Here is an 11,399-nt window from a genome sequence, read left to right as displayed (position 1 = left end):
ATTTACCTGAAGAGCCAGGTTTTTAATCCTTTTCGAAACAGGAGCAGTTCTATCGAGCTCCTTAGGGAAAAAGGAAGACTGTTCCATGCTTTAGCAGCGCAATATCGAAAACTCCTTCCACCCCAACTCTGTTTCGCAACGCGAACAAGGAACCGTGTACGCACCTGGCAAAGCCACGCCCCTACTGGGAAGCGGCGGAGCTCTAAAGGCAGCTTGAGGTAAGGAGACTCCGCTTCTTCTTCTGACGTCGCCGTACTTGTCGGTCTCTTCCTTTGGGCAACTGGTTCCTCATGATCTGCCTCGCCACTCGCTCCATGGGCTCCTTCTTCCGCCACTCCTTCAGTCTCGTCGTCTCTCCTCTGCAAGCGCGCGCCCAGATGGTGTTCTTCTTCCTCTTTTACACGTCTTCTGGATTGCCGTGCTCCATCATCACCAGCCTCTTCCAGGTCATGCTGTGACTCCTGGCCTCTCTTTTCTGCCTGACTTCCGGGTCGGGTTAAGAAAAACAAGTCGGCCTCGGGCTCTGAAGGATCGGGCTCATCAGGTCAGTGACAGCAACTGTACCTGTTTCCGACGCATCGTTTAGAAACTGACAGAGCGCCTGCACGGGGCTCAAAAAATCTCCGCACCCCGCATCGAGTGCCCTAGTCTCCGTATAGGAGCCCGCTCTTTCAGGTACTTGGCGGCCAAAATTTGGAAACCCTACCAATCTCCGTAAGAACGGAACCCAGCAAAAATGTGTTCCGTAAACAGCTGAAGACATGGCTGTTCTCAAATATGTACGAGGGGAGAGTGTAAGACCCACATAGGAACTGCAGTCACTCATCTGGATATGTCTTAGCGCAGGGACACACCGTTGGTGTAACCATGCGGTCTACAAATGAATACAATAAATAAATAAATACTTAAATCCATTTTCATTACTGTACTGTGGATTTTTGTCATTTTGGTCTTGTTTGGTTTAGATAAAGATTACTGATTTTTCTAAACTGGTGTGCTGTCCATTTGTAGTGTTTTCACTGTATTACTGTATGTGTTCACAAATGCTTTACACACTGCCTCTGAGATAAGCCTGTCTGCTCGTACCAAGCTACCAAGGGGGTGAGCTAGGTTATTTTAAGAGTGTATCTCCCTTAACCTCACTAGGAAGAAGGGTCCCCACTTGGACAAAGTTATCTACCTCTGACATTGAGAGACCCCCATTTCTAACAGTCCAAATCCCACATATCTGACAGGACCTCAAGAAGATACGCCCAGCCCAGCATATCAAACACCTTTTCAATGTCCAGGGACACAGCTGGACAGTCCTCCACGGACACCATGCTATCGCTCATCAGACTCCAGCGATGAAGGACATTAAGGAAGGTGCTCCTACTGTGTGTAAATCAATTTTGGGCTGCGTGACCAATGTCTCAGTGAGATGCCACAGCCTGTTAGCTAGTAATTTGCTCATCTATTTATAATCTATATTGAAGAGGGACAGTGGGCGGTAAGATCTCACATCCGTGGGGTCTCTCTGTTGTTTAGTGTTTACCATTATTAGTGCTTCCCTCATGGTCTCCGGCAAGGTACTTTCGGTCCTCGCCTCCCTGTAGACCTGTAATAGTTTTGGCGCCATTAGCGTTCCATAGGCGGCAAAAAATTCCACGGGCTGTCCATCTGACCCAAGTCTTTTATTGCATACCAGGTATCGTATAGCTGCGTGGATCTCATTTGCCTGTAGTGCCTGTTCGAGTTCCTGTCATTGGAGTAGGTTAAGTTTGCTTAGCCTGATCCTGTTGATATAAGTTCTTGCTCATGTACTATTGCACATACATTATCCGTATAGTGTGGCATAATAGTTGGCAAAGGCTGCGTTAATGCTCTTTTGCATGTTGACCACCTCCTCATTCAATGGCTCCTATCGATGGCCTATCAGTTTCTCCTCTAAGAAACCAAGCCAGTAAGGTACCAGTCCTATCGCTCTCGCTGTGTTGTCTAGTCACGTTTCCCTGTAGTCAATCGCAGTGCTTAATTTGTGCTAGTGCTTGCGGGTGCTTAGCACCGGCACTTACTTTTCAGGGCTGGGTCTACATGGGTCTGCAACTCTGCACGGTATATTATACATAATGTTAGGTTACTGACTCAGTGCAGAGTGCTGTTCTAACTTCTGGGTCTCCCCGAGTCCCAGTGAGTGCTTAGTTGTGACTTGTCAGCCATCGGAGAGTTAATTGAGCAAAGATTAATGCATAATTTCAGTCAGTGTATTGATCATCATCATATATGTGTTCGTTGTGATGGCGTCATGGCGGCCTTTCCTTAGTTTCGTGTTGCTGTGGTGGGCACAGGCCTGGTCGCCCCCACGCTCCTCCTGCTGCCTGCCAAATTCTTGCCTGATTGGTTGCCTAGGGTGACCCAGCCGCCGCTGAGCCGCCCGCACCAGACTTTCCCGCCGCTGCCTCCCTGCGGCCCCGCCTCCCCGCCAGCCCATTGGCCGCCCCGCTCCTACCACCCAGCTGACCCTCCCTTCCGGCTACCTTTTTAAGGAGACCTCTCCTTCTCCTAGGGAGCGACCGCTGAGCCTTGCACAGGCCTGGTCGCCCCCACGCTCCTCCTGCTGCCTGCCAGATTCTTGCCTGATTGTTTGCCTAGGGCGACCCAGCTGCCACTAGACTTTCCCGCCGCTGCCTCCCTGCGGCCCCGCCCCCCCGCCATCCCATTGGCCGCCCCGCTCCCGCCACCCAGCTGACCCTCCCTCCCGGCTACCTTCTTATGTCGCCCCCACGCACGCGCAGCGTTCACGCGCTGCGGGCGCGCCGATTGTGCGCCAAAGGCGCGCCAAAGGCAAGCCTGTCTGCGCCCGTCCGCGCCTGGCCCGCGTCCAGCGCCGGAACCCCTGGTCCCCGCAGATGCCAGCCCACCCGCCAGACATACGACGCCGCCACACTCAACGCACTCAACACCGGCCGGATCCCCGGATGCTACTGAGCCACCCAGCGACGCACCCACGGACCCTTCCGCTGCCGATCCTGCAACTTTTCCTGCATCCGGACCTGCACCGCAACCGCCAAGCCGAGCACCAGCAGCAACCACCTGAAGGGCATCCTGCTCAACACCCGCTCCGTCCACAGACACGCCGTGGAACTCTGGAACCTGCTCGACACCACATCTCCAGACGTCGCCTTCCTCACGGAAACATGGATGAACGCCTCCTCAGCGCCCGACATCGCCATCGTCATCCCGGACGGATACAAGATCACCCAAAGGGACCGCGTCAACCAGACAGGAGGAGGCATCGCCATCGTCCACAAGAACACCATCCGCATCACGACCAACTCTGACGACACCCTCACAGCCGCCGAACATCTCCACTTCCAGATACACACCGACACCAAGACCACACTCAGAGGCACCCTCATCTACAGACCCCCAGGACCTCGCACACAATTCAGCGAAGACATCGCAGACTTCATCAGCCCGCACACCCTCTCCTCCGCTGACTACATCCTCCTAGGGGACCTCAACTTCCACCTAGAGAACAACAAGGATAGCAACACCACCACCCTGCTAGACAACCTCGCCAACCTCGGACTCAAGCAACTGGTGAACACTCCCACCCACTACGCCGGACACACGCTTGACCCCGTCTTTTCCTCCAGCAAGGACGTCTCCTTCAGCCACTCCACCGGACTCCACTGGACAGACCACAGCTGCGTCCACTTCAGCTTCAGAAGGACCACGACCCACCACCACCCGCAACAGGTTCCCCGCAGGAGCTGGAACAAGATCACCTCCGACCAGCTCTCCACATCCCTGAACCTGAATCCTCCCGCCAGCTCAACGGACCCCAACCAGGCAGCCAACAACCTCACACAGTGGATCACCAACTGCGCTGACGACCTCGCACCCCTGAAAAACCATCCCAGCAGACCCAGCAGCAAGAAGGCTTCCTGGTTCAACGACGATCTCATGAACTCCAAGAAGAACTGCCGCACCCTCGAGAAAGCCTGGCACAAAGACGTGACTACAGACAACATGACTGCCCTCAAGCACGCCACCCGCAAACACCACCAGCTGATCCACGCCACCAAGAAGACAGCATTCAAGGAACGACTAGACTACAACGCACACAACAGCAAAGAACTCTTCAGCATCGTCAAAGAGCTCTCGAACCCCAGCGCCGGAACCAACGACATCACCCCCTCGCAAGAACTCTGCGACAGACTCGCCTCGTTCTTCCACAGCAAGATCGCTGACATACACAACAGCTTCGGCACACAGCCCACGCACCCAACCACCGAACCGACGCCCCCCCACCACCACCCTCCGTGCCTGGACCCCGGTCAGCACCGAATACACCATCCGCACAATGAGCACCATCCACGCCGGATCACCAACAGACCCATGCCCCCACCACGTCTTCAACAAGGCCGCCTCCGTCATCGCACCCCAACTCCGAGACGTCATCAACTGCTCCTTCAACACCGCCACCTTCCCGGAGAGCTGGAAGCATGCCGAACTCAGCGCCCTCTTGAAGAAACCATCAGCAGACCCCACCGACCTCAAGAACTACCGCCCCATTACGCTCCTCCTGTTTCCTGCTAAAGTCATCGAGAAGACCGTCAACCGACAGCTCGCCGCCTTCCTCGAGACGAACGGATCCCTCGACCCCTCGCAGTCCGGCTTCCAAGCCAACCGCAGCACCGAGACTGCCCTCATCGCAGCCACTGACGACATCCGAGCTCTGCTCAACAACGGGGAAACAGCGGCCCTCATCCTCCTGAACCTCTCCGCAGCGTTCGACACTGTCTGCCACCGCACCCTGGTACAACGCCTCAGCAACATCGGAATCCAAGAGAAGGCACTGGAGTGGATCATCTCATTCCTCGCCGGAAGAACCCAGAGAGTCCGCCTGCCCCCGTTCATATCCGAGGCCACCGAAGTCATCTGCGGCGTACCACAAGGATCATCACTCAGCCCCACCCTCTTCAACATCTACATGAGCCCCCTTGCGGCCATCGCACGCCAACACAACCTCAACATCATCTCCTACGCCGACGACACTCAGCTAATCCTCTCCCTCACCAACGACCCAGCCACCGCCAGAAGCAACCTTCACAAAGGGATGAAAGAAGTCGCCGAGTGGATGAAGAACAGCCGTTTGAAACTCAACTCAGACAAGACGGAAGTCCTCATCCTGGGACCATCTTCCTCCGCCTGGGACGACTCCTGGTGGCCCCCTGCCCTGGGCAGCGCACCCTAACCAACGGATCACGCACGCAACCTGGGCTTCATCCTGGACTCCTCCCTCTAGATGACCTGACAAGTCAACGCCGTCTCGTCCTGGTGCTTCAACATCCTACGCATGCTCCGGAAGATCTTCCGATGGATCCCCACCAAAACCAGGAAGACGGTCACACAGGCACTCGTCACCAGCCGACTGGACTACGGAAACACCCTCTACACCGGAACCACAGCCAAACTACAGAAGAGACTCCAACGCATCCAGAATGCCTCCGCACGACTCATCCTGGACATCCCCCGTCACAGTCACATCTCCGGACACCTGAGAGACCAGCACTGGCTCCCCGTCAACAAGAGAATCACGTTCCGACTCCTCACCCACGCACACAAGGCCCTTCACGACCTGGGCCCCAGGTACCTCAACAACCGCCTGACCTTCTACACTCCCACCCGCCAGCTTCGTACGACCAGCCACGCCCTCGCCGCCGTTCCACGCATCCAAAGAGCCACCATGGGAGGAAGATCCTTCTCCTACCTGGGAGCCAAGACATGGAACTCCCTCCCCATCCACCTCCATCAGACCCAAGACCACCTTTCCTTCAGGAAGGAAACTCAAGACCTGGCTGTTCGAGCAGTAGCAGACCCCCCTCCCCCATGCGCCTTCAGACCCTCCGGGTGAGTAGCGTGCTATACAAATTTCTTGATTGATTGATTGATTGGGCGGGAGTCAGACACTGATGGGGCTGGGCCTAGGCTAGATTTGGTTGTGCGCGCTGCGTGCCAATTTCTTTCCAATTGCCACGCCCCGGCACACCCGCACCCCATGAGCCATCAGCCCGACCACGTTGAGGACAGGCAGCGCAGCAGTAGCACCAGGCCGAAAGACACTGCCCCCCAGCCCTGGCCGACCACGAGCGTAACCGTATGTAGTAGGCATGCCTCAAAGTAGTCATAATGCCATGAATTATTGGATGCCCATTCCCAAACCACCGCACGCTACTTTTCTTTTTAGCTTGGTGGCTTGTTGGGCACTCTGACACAAATAGGAGCCTAGAGGGAAAATATGAACAGGGTCGCCCTCCACTCAAACATTAGTCAACAACAAAAGACCCTGTCTAGAGGACACTGATTGAACTGCCTGGCCCCGGGGGAAGCACAGTCGCAGACTAGTCTTCCCCGGGGTCATTCGCGCAAGATAAGGCTAGCTAGGGGGAAAGGGTGGAGTTAGGGGGAGGTTATAAGTGCAGGGGAGGAAGGGAACTTCCTCTTCCTGCACTCAGCACCATCGGGAGGGTTTTATCGAAAGGGGATATCGGCAGTGTGTAGGTGGGCTTGATTTTGGAAAGGTTTACTTTTGAGCGGAGGTTTGGAGTGGCATCGGTGGTCGGTGGCCGGCGACAGGGTTTTGTTCCAGTGGGGCAGTGTTACAGCGGTGTTTGCGGCATGGCTGGAGTGCCTGTGGAAGAGGTTAGGGCGCCGCTTTTAGGGTTGGCCAGGGCGGGCCGGGAGGATCTTTCACAGCCCGGAGTGCTTACTCAGGCTTGGGTGGGCTGGTTCAGGGCTCCGTGTGCGGCCTCGGCAGGGGTCGTGGTGGCGGTCCTGACTTGCCAGGAGGACTCGCGGCCGCCGATTGCACAGGCGGCCGTGAGGGGGCGGGGCGGGGCTTTGAAGGATGCTGCGCGGGGAAGCAAGCGTAAGAGCCTGCCTCCGCGCAAATTTCCCCAACTTCAGTTTGTTTGCCCCGGGCCGAGTGAAGCCCTTAATGTGAAGGCCCCCACAGGGGAGCTGGCAACAGAGGAGGCAGGTGGTGTGTTAGTGACGGTGGGGGCGGGGCAGCAGTCTTTGATGAGTGGTGGGGACCGGGAGGGATCCGAGGCAGGCCAGGTGAGCTTGGGGCAGCAAGGGGCCGAGGATACAGCAGGGCAGGCAGCGCTGCAGGTTTCTGAGCCTGCAATTTGAGAGTTAGAAGGGGGGCAATGGGAGGATGCTCCCATTGACCTTCTGTAGGGTCCAGGGCAAGCACACCGGCCCCGGCAAGGGGTGTGAGTGTTGAGGCGCAGACAGTGGGGCTGCTTTTCTGGGGCCCATGGGGTTGAGGGGGCCGGCCCTTGGGGCTCCTCATGACTGGGTATTGCTGCCTGGAGCGGGGTTTCAGGGCTACTGCCCGCCCACTCCCCTCCCGAGCTGGGGGCCAATGGCGTGGGAATAGAGGTTACAGGAGCAAAGGCTCCTGGTGCAGCTGAATAAGGTGAGGTGGGCTGAACAGACTGCGGCCTGGGTTGGAGCTGTTTGAGGGACTAAGCTGGATGGGCCGCCCACCCCCACATCTGAGTAGGAGCGGTTGGCGGAGCAGGAAGAGGCGGACAGGAGTGCGAAGGGTAAGAAGGTGAGCGGAGAGGGTCCTAAGGGTCAACAGGCAGGTAGAGGGACGGCCAAGACGGTTTTGAAGCCCGATGGTGCTGGGGCCCACTCAGGCTGGAGTGACCTGAGGGGCGGGTGGGGTTCCAAGCCGGCGGGTGTCAGCAGAGGTCGAGGGGGCCTGGCGGGGAGCAAAACAGCTCCGAAACGCCAGCCGGAAGCGGCAGGGCGGTCTGCAGTGGCCATTCCTCCATCGCGGGAACGGGCAATGGCAGCGTGTGCGCCTGGTGTGCGGAGAGCGACTGCTGGGATGAGTAAAGGTGTGAAGAGAGCTGTCAAGGAAGTGTTGTGTGCAGCTGTGGATGTGGATCCAGTGTTAGAATTGGATTATGAGGATGAGACTGAGGAGCTTGAGGGCGGGGAGGTGCGGGATGACGAGGACGGCAACAGAGACGTTGGTGTTTTACAGGCTCCTAAGACGGCGAAAGGCAAGGAATTGGCGGACCCTGCAAAGGCTTCGACACCCAGAGGACGGCCCCGGGAGTTACACTCCACGTTATCAGGTGAGGGGTCTTGGTGGGCAGCCTGGGATGATGGGCCAAAAGGGGGTAGGAAAAAGGCTTGTAGATTGGTGGAAGTGGGGGATGGGTCAGTCCGGGAGCCGAGAGCGCCAACGGGCGGTCCGCCTGCGGAAGGTAAACAGGAGGAGCTTAAGTCGGTGACTACTGCTGGGGTACAGACTGACAAAGGTGACGGAAAAGACGCCAAAGGAGACAAAGGGGATGCTAAACTGCAGAAGAAGCTCCCTTACATGGGGTTGGCTATGCCCTTGGGGTCTCACCTGTCAGAGAAGATTAAGGGAAGGATATGGAAACATTAGTATGTGGACATCTTTAAGCTGTTGCACAGAGTGATACAGGCGAAGGAGGGTTCAAAGGAGGAGGAGTGGGAGCTGACTAGGCGGCCCAGGGTCCCGGTCACGATGGAAAATTGGACTTCTTGATTTATGCCAGCATTTACTGCGAGAAGTACCTGGACAGGGCCATTGCCTTGCTGAAGTACATGGACATCATACGAAAGGCGCAAATGCAGTTTGGAGGGTTTGCTTGGTTGAGCTATGATGAGGAGTTCAGAGCTAGAGTTAGTGCTAACCCGGATAAGAATTGGGGGGAGGTCGATAAGGAACTCTGGATGCAGTGGATGGCGTCCACACATTTCTCCACGTCTACGCATACGGCCAGAGGGTTGCCTGTGGCGTATCGGTCCTTTCCGCTGTGTCCCGCCCACGGGGGGCAGGGGGAAGTGCTGCAGCCAGCACACTTACCACTGGACAGACCAGCAAACCGGGGAGCTACAACACGGGGGCTTGTTGGAGTTACAATAGAGGCTACTGCTCACGCTACCCCTGTAAGTTTAAGCACGAGGGCTCTAAGTGTGGTGGGAAGCATCCCTCACGCAGTGCCTTACGCTGGTCACACCCTCAGAGCAGTGGTGGAACGCCAAAAGTAGGGGCCAACCTGGACAGAAGGGCGCCTACACCGGTTAGGGTGGAGGCGATGGCCTCGTGGCTCTCGTGTTACCCAAACCAGGAAGCGGCTTTGCAGCTTTTCTGGGGTTTCACGGAGGGCTTTAGGGTGGGCTATCAGGGTCCCAGAGCGAGTAGGTGGGCTGACAATTTGAAGTCCGCTAAGGAATTGCCAGGAGTGGTGGCTGCTAAATTGAAGAAGGAGGTAGAGGAAGGAAGGGTGGCCGGCCCGTTCAGCGTCTGGCCGACAGAGGATCTGATAATTTCTCAGCTAGAGGTGGTACCGAAGAATTAGGAAGGGGAGTTTCGAATGATACACCATCTCTCCTGGCCTGAGGGTCAATCAGTGAATAATTTTGTCGCCATGGAGGACACAAGGGTGCTTTATGCTTCGGTGGACGATGCGATTCGCCTGGTACGGGTGTGTGGGCCGGGGGCAGAGTTGGCGAAGTGTGACATCAAGTCAGCCTTCCAACTGCTACCCATAAACCTTGCGGATTTCTCGCTCCTGGGGATGAAAATTATGGGGAGCCATCTACGTGGACAAGGTTTTGCCCATGGGGTGTGCTATTTCCTGTGCACTGTTTGAACTCTTTAGTACATTTCTGCAGTGGGCCTTCACGAGGTTTAGTGGGTGCCGAGACGTCACTCACTATCTGGATGATTTCCTCGTCCTGGGGAGGGTGGACTCTGGGGACTGTGGCAGGGCTCTGTCATTGTTTCAGGAGCTGGCATTGCGCTTTGGTGTTCTCTTGGCACCAGAAAAGACGGCTGGTCCCAGCTGCAGCTTGACATTCCTGGGAATTGAGTTGGATTCTATCCAGTGGCGGGCTCGCCTCCCCGTTGCTAAGGTGACGGAAATTCAGTTGTGTCTGCTGTGGGCGATCGAAGAGAAGAGGATTGCTTTGAGGGCAGTGCAGGAGCTGTTGGGTTTCTTGAACTTTGTGTGCAGGGTAGTCAGGCTGGAAGGACGTTCTGTCGGCGGCTCGGCATGGCCATGTCGGGGGCAGTGCTTCCACACCACAGGGTCCAGATCTCCATGGGGGTGCGGGCTGACTTGAGGACTTGGCTGACGTTCTTGACCGAATTCAACGGAGTGTCTTTGGACTTTGATGAGGAAAGGGTAGATTTGGCAATGTCAAATTTTCTCTGATGCAGCAGGGTCAGCTGGGTTTGGCATATTCTGGGATGGCAGGTGGTGTCAGGAGAGTTGGCAGCTCATTGGTTGAAACAGGGGAGAAGCATTGCTTTTCTGGAATTCTTTCCATTGCTGGTGGTGCTGGAGGTGTGGGGTCTGGAGTTTCGGAAAAGGTCAGTTCTTTTCCAGGTTGACAACATGACTGTGGTGGAGTTGGTTAACCGCCAGAGAGCCCGAGATCTGAGAGTGCTGAGGGTGCTGCGAAGTTTCATGTTGAGGTGCCTGTGCTTGAATGCGGTGTTTAGAGCCAAGCATGTCCCTGGAGCGAATAATGACATTGTGGATGCTTTGTCTCGTTCGCAGTGGCAGCGGTTCCGGGGTCTGGCCCCGGGAGCGGATCTGTGCAAGACCGAGCTGCCGGCCGGCATCTGGGCCTTGGGGGAGTGAGATTGTTAGGCCTGGTGGAACATTCTATTGCCGACACCACAAGGAGGACGTACCAACTGGCATGGGCTGAGTTTGGAGCATTTATGGGTTGGTGGCAGGATTCAGTGCAGGGGGACCGTTCAGCAGTGGAGCAGGGTGTCAGGCGGTTTGTTTTATGTTGCATTGACAAAGGACTGTCTGCAGCTACTATATCTGGAAAACTGGCAGGAGTGTCCTTTTACTGTAGTTTGTTTTTGGGGTTTGATCCTACGAAAGATGTGATTTTGAGTAGGGTGCTCCGTGGTTGGGGTAGAGAGCGACAGAGGGGGGGCTGGGATGTTGCGGGAGGCAGTCACGTTTGAGTTGTTGGTTCGGCTAGTTGGGGTGTTGCCGGAGTGCTGTTATGATCTGTTTGAAGCGCGAGTTTTTTGGTTGTGCATGGGTTGGTTGTTTTTTGGTGCCTTTCGGATGTCTGAGTTGTTGGGCACGAGGTCCCTGGGCGGCAGGAGGTATGACGAGATACGCTTGGATGGAGGGTGCTTGGGGATTTGGTTGGGGCGCTGTAAGACGGATCAGTTGTGCCTGGGTAAGTGGGTCTGGCTGTGGGAAGCGGGTGGTGGGGGTGTGGCCGATTGGAGGATTTTCTTGGCTGCCTAACGGGGTGGACAGGGTGAGATTTTCTGTCATGAGTCTGGGTCGAGGGTGACATCTGGTCAGTTGTTGGCTGTG

The sequence above is a fragment of the Lissotriton vulgaris genome, chromosome 2_1 (assembly GCF_964263255.1).
Source record: "Lissotriton vulgaris chromosome 2_1, aLisVul1.2, whole genome shotgun sequence".
Taxonomy (NCBI): domain Eukaryota; kingdom Metazoa; phylum Chordata; class Amphibia; order Caudata; family Salamandridae; genus Lissotriton; species Lissotriton vulgaris.
The sequence above is the reverse complement of the archived record's forward strand: the minus strand, read 5'-3'. Positions refer to the sequence as shown.